This window comes from Mustela putorius, unplaced genomic scaffold, assembly GCF_011764305.1.
Source record: "Mustela putorius furo isolate JIRA1106 unplaced genomic scaffold, ASM1176430v1.1 tig00003850_pilon_pilon_pilon, whole genome shotgun sequence".
NCBI lineage: Eukaryota > Metazoa > Chordata > Mammalia > Carnivora > Mustelidae > Mustela > Mustela putorius.
Window position 1 is genome coordinate 18,872,245 of NW_025422002.1, and position 5,660 is coordinate 18,877,904.

The window sequence follows — 5,660 nt, forward strand, 5'->3', positions numbered from 1 at the left end:
ATTATGAACTACATTTTCCCATAGTGATATTTCCAGATATAAGTCAATGGCCAGTTCCTTAGGTTTGCTGCAGACCGGCTTGACACTTACAACGAGTACTGGAAACACACATCCGTGCAACGTTTCCTACTCGCAGACTTGTTAGTCAGAGATAAGGACATGGCCTCTTCTTTTCCCTTCCATATGCCTATTTTGAAACTTCTTCCACCATCGTGAAACAAGATGTTAGTATACAGCTCCATTTCCCCGGAATTGTGCCTCAGGTTTTAAGCCTATGGCTCAACCCTTGTGCTTCTGCACATACGTTTGGAAACAGCTTCAGGAAAGATGATAGCAGAATGATGGATCCATGACAGGGCTTTTTCTAAGTTACACATTGATGGCACATAACTCATGCTTTCCCTCATACTAGGGAAAAGGCTTCTAGCTACTGTAAAGCTATCAGTTGAACAAAGCTTCCTCTATGCTACTTCTTCTTAGAGTGAAATAGATATACATACACTCCTATTATATAGACACGTGCAGTGAGAACCTTTCTGTCTCCATGAAATGAGATGTTTGTTGCAAGTTCCATGCTAGACAGGCCCATTCCTCAGAACTAAACACATGGAACATTGTCTATGAATCTATACATACCTGTGAAAGAGCTAGGGTTCCACTTCTTTGTGGCTGACCATAGGGTTCCCCTGGAAGGCTGTGTGGAGACATGTCCCAAGAGCTGAGCCAAGGACCAGTCATGGTGAAGCTCTAGCTTCTGCTTTTGACTGTTGGGTCTGGTCATACCATTGTGGCATTGTTTGCTAGTTGAGTCATTAAAACACTTTCATGTTCTAGAGGCAATGCAGGGATCCAGGTAACACGTTCTCTCATGCTTAGCTGATCACTCCGATATTCACCAAGTCTCCAGAATCAATTGTGCTTTCCCAAATGTTAGGGACCTCTCCATGCCAGCATTAGTGTTCCTGTTACAAAAACTATAGGGTTCAAATTCATGGCCATTTGGAGTCCAACCTGAAGACTTGAGCTAAATTTTGGAGTAAGGAGGAGGGTCTGCCTCTTAGAAGTGTTGGACTCGGAGGCATGGTAAGAATGTTGTAGAATTTCAGGTCTTTTTATAACACCCCACTCCCACATGACTCACACATGGCTTGTGTGCCTTCTCAGTGGATGTCTGATTGTTAAGGCTATGTGCAATAGTCCAGGACCATTTGTGCTTTCTGCCCTAGGTTTGGGGAAGTCGTGGGGCCCCATCCATTTGAGGCACAGGGCCTCATGCTGTAAGATGCTGGGTTTTTATCTTCCCTGTAAATGGAATTCAAATTCCTCAGGTCTTCCTACCTATAGGTTTGCAAGTGCACCTTTGTTGCTACCCCAAAATGTTAGGTGAATGTTTTCTGTTGCACGCAGCTGCAACAGGTTTTCAGTGTTCAGTTGGTGGCTATTTGCTTAGAGATTGCAAAACGCTCTTGTCTTACAGGAATGAGGATGTGAGGGGCTGCTTGCCTTGTCCACAGACTTCATTTCCCTAGGTAAGTATTATGACACTGTGCCAGTGCTGTCACATGCACACTGAAAATGCTTCTCTCTTCAACAGTTACATTGTAAGCTGAATGGATGATTCTTCTACAGGGTTGTATCTCAGAGATTCCTGGGTCACATTGTCATATACTTCCCCCGATTCACTAGGAATTGCTCCTCTCTTCATGGACCAATGTATCCCTTGAAAGTTGCATTCGTCACAAACATGTTTCCCAGAGGTAAGTGGACTTCATTTTCCATATGTCCTCACATGCCCTTTCTGAAAGGCTCCTATCTTCAGGAAGGTGTTGTTTCTTGAAATAGTTTGACTGACACTGTGGTCACTGGACTGAAAGAGATGAAACTTCCCTGTACGCTTTCATACATACATTTGCAGACATCTCTTTAGGATGACTGTGGCACCCCGCAGAGGTTTGTTTCTCTGAGATCAGCATATGCCACCTTGTTTTGGCTTTGAACACACCTTTGAAGAGGTTTCTTTCAGCTGGACAATGGAAGCTGTATGATGAACTACACTTTTCCACAGTGGTGTTTCCAGAGTTAACACAATGGCCTATTCCTTAGATTTGTCACTGACCAGCTTGACACTTACAATGACTACTTGGAAACTCTCATCCATTCACTACTCCCAGACATGTTTTAAGAGATAAGGACATGGCCCCTTCCTTTCCCTTCCATACACGTATTTTGAAACTTCTTCCACCATAAGAAACAAGATGTTAGTATACAGCTCCATTTGCCCTGGAATTGGGCTTCAGGATTTAAGTTTATGGCTACTTCCTTGTGCTTCTGGACATATGTTTGGAAACACTTCAGGAAAGATAATAGCCCATTGAAGGATTCTTAACAGGGCCTTTTCTAAGGGACACGTTGACGGCACCTACCTTATGCTTTCCCACATACTAGGGAAAAGGCTTCTAGCTACTGGAAAGCTATCAGTTGATAAAAGCTTTCTCTACCATGCTTCTTCTTAGAGCAAAATAGATATACATACACTCCTTATATATAGACATGTGCCCTAAGAACCTGTCTATCTCCAGGAAGTGAGATGTTTGTTGCAAGTTTCATGCTAGACAGGCCTATTCATCAGAGCTAAGCACATGGAACATTCCCTATGAATCCACACATACTTTCAAAGAAATAGGGTTCCAACTTCTTTGAGGCTGTCCATGGGGGTCCACTGGAATGCTTTTTGGAGCCATGCCCAGAAAGCTGACAAGAAGGCCAGCATAAGAGTGAAGCTCTAACTTCTGCTTTTGACTGTTGGGGCTTGTCATGCCATTGTGGCATTGTTCATTAGTTGAGTCACAAAAATGCTTTCACATTCTCCAAGAAATGCAGGGATCTAGTTTGCATATTCTCTCATGCAGTTCTGAGCTGATCATTCTGATATTGACCAAGTCTCCAGAATCGTTAGTGCTTTCCTAGATGTCAGAGACCACTCCATGCCACCGTCAGCGTTTCTGTTTCAAAAATGGCAGGATTCAAATTCATGGCAGTTTGGAGCCCTACCCGAAGCCTTGAGCTGAGTTTCCGAGTCAAGCTGAGGCTCTCCAACCTAGAAACTTGTGGGCATAGTCAGAGTGCTGTTGAGTTTCAGGTCTTTTAGTAACACCCAGCTGCCACTTAAACACTCAAGGGGCATACATGGCTTTTGTGTCTTCTAGGTGGGTGCCTGATTTTTCTGGCCCTGACCAGGTGTCCATTACCATTTGTGACTTCAGCCCCAGGCAGATTTAGGTCCCCATCCATTCCAGGCGCAGGGCCTTGTGCTGCAAGATGCTGGGATTTATCTTCCCTGTCAATCGAGTTCAAATTCCTTGGACTTCAACCCATAGGCTTACAAGTGCAGCCTCATTGCTACAAGGAAATATTAAGTGAGTCTTATCTGCTGTGCGCAGCTGGTTCTCAGAGTTCAGTGAATTGCTATTTCCTTTGATATAGCAAACTCAATTCGAAATTGGGATTGGAAAAACACATTCGTTGACCATTTCCTTCTCCAAGATTGATGTTGAAAATAGACGGAGATATAAATTCCAAGACTGGCTATGTTTAAAAGAACATATTACCACAAAGCTACCACTTCGAGAAATATTAAGAAGGCTTCTATAAACATAGAAAGAACCCAAAATGACATAGAGCAGAATTTTACACAATCTATAGAAGCAAGGTCTTCACATGAAACGTGATGTCAATAAAAACCTGTCTTTCAATAATCACTTCCCATGTGAACAGTCTAAATGCTCCCATAAAATGGCATTGGCTTGCAGATTGGATTAAACAAGAGGCTCCATCCATACCTTGTCTATAAGAGACACTTTTGGAACTGAAAGTTTTATCCACACTGAAAGAGAAGGAAAGGAGAAACATCTTTAATGCCAACAGGCCTCACATGACAACTGGGGCAGCATTTATCATATCAGATGAATCAGATTATAAGTCAAAGACTGTAGTTAGAAATACAGAAGGACATTATATCATTGTTAAATGCTCTATGCACCAAGAATTTCTAACAATTGTAAATATTTATGCCCCTAATATGGGAGAAGCCAACTACATAAGCCCAACTGTTAATCAAAATAAAGAGTCATATTGATATGAATACATTAATTGTAGCAGATCTTAACATGCCACTCAACAATAGTAAGATCATCCAACTGAAAATCAAGAAAGATACAAGAGCTTTCAATGATGCATTGGACAAGAAGAACCTCACAGATATACACAGAACACTCTAGAAGAACTCATTCTTCTTGAGTGCACGTTTCTCTAGCATAGACCACATATTGGGTAAAAAATCAGGACTCAATACCAGTAGATCGAGATTATTCATTGCATATTCTCAGACCACAAGTCTTTGAAACTGGTGCTCAACCACAAGAAAAAGTTTGGAAGGAATTCCAACACTTGGAAGCTAAAGACCTCCTGCCCAAGGATGTTTGGATCAACCAGGAAATCAAGGAAGAACTTAAACAATTCAAGGAAACTAATGAGAATGAGGACATATTGGTCCAAAACCTATGGGATACGACAAGGGTGGTCCTAAAGGGAAAATGCATGGTGATCCAAGCCTCAATCCAAAAAGAAAAAATAAAAATTTGTAAAACAGCAGCTGTCTTTACACCTTGAGAAACTGGATAATCAACAACAAATTAGGCCAACCCCACACACAAGAAGGGAAATAATCAAGATTAGAGCAGAGATCAATAAATTAGAAACTAGATATACAGTAGAACACATAAACAAAACTAGAAACTGTTTCTTTGAAAGAATCAATAACGAAGGAAAGGGACAAGATGGCAGAGAATTAGGAGATGCTGTTTCAATTGGTCCCCTAAAGGGAGTTGATAATCTACCAGAACACTCTAGATATCCATGAAATCAGCCTTAGATGTAGGATTATACAATTCTGGATCCCTATGGGGACAGAAGACACCAGTGGTCAGGTAAAGTGGAGTTTTGAAGGATCAGACTGTTATCAGAGGATAAACAGAAGGGGAGGGTCACCAGAAGCAACCCATTGGAAAGTAGTACCCCAGTATGAGAGTGTCCTGTGATTGGAGAACAGCATGAACTTGGAGTCTGGTTAAAAGCACTCAACAAAAGCAAAAGATCTTAAAGGGCAACTGGTAGAATCAGCCAGTCATGGACACAGGCTAAAGCATAGGGATCCAGGGCGGCCACCTCTGGTGACCACCCATGCCAGACAGAATGTGGTCAAGCCTCCAGGCCATGGTCCTGAGGCACTGGGCACACATGAGAGGGTATGTGTGGATGCCAGCCTGCACTCTCTCGAACCACAGCCTTTTGCACTCTGCACACTCACTGCACGACCAGGCACTCTCCACACTGAAAGAGGTCCATGCAGGTGCTAGCCTGTGGTCTCTAGGACCAGCCAAGGATCTGAACACTCCCAGGCCAGAAGATGGGGCATAAAAATCTCACCACGCTATCTCTGGTTGGGATATCTCTGGCGGTCTGGACATGCCCAAACAACAGCCCAGCAAAGGCAACCACTGGAAGCAGGCTCCCTGGACCAATATTGCTAATGGTTTTGGTAACACAGGGGTACAAAGACAAGCAGGAGCTCCTGCTACTCCTAAGATGGTGCCTAGGGATGT

The 5,660-nt window shown here is 43.0% G+C and overlaps 1 long non-coding RNA gene across 1 annotated transcript; it reads left to right on the forward strand.

Annotated features, from left to right (window-relative positions):
- The first annotated feature begins 1,475 nt into the window (after window positions 1-1,475).
- On the forward strand, window positions 1,476-4,100 carry LOC101679088. Its single transcript, XR_201407.3, has 3 exons — window positions 1,476-1,529; window positions 1,630-1,757; window positions 3,207-4,100. It is a non-coding gene; the product is annotated as an uncharacterized LOC101679088 (long non-coding RNA).
- Window positions 4,101-5,660: the final 1,560 nt, after the last annotated feature.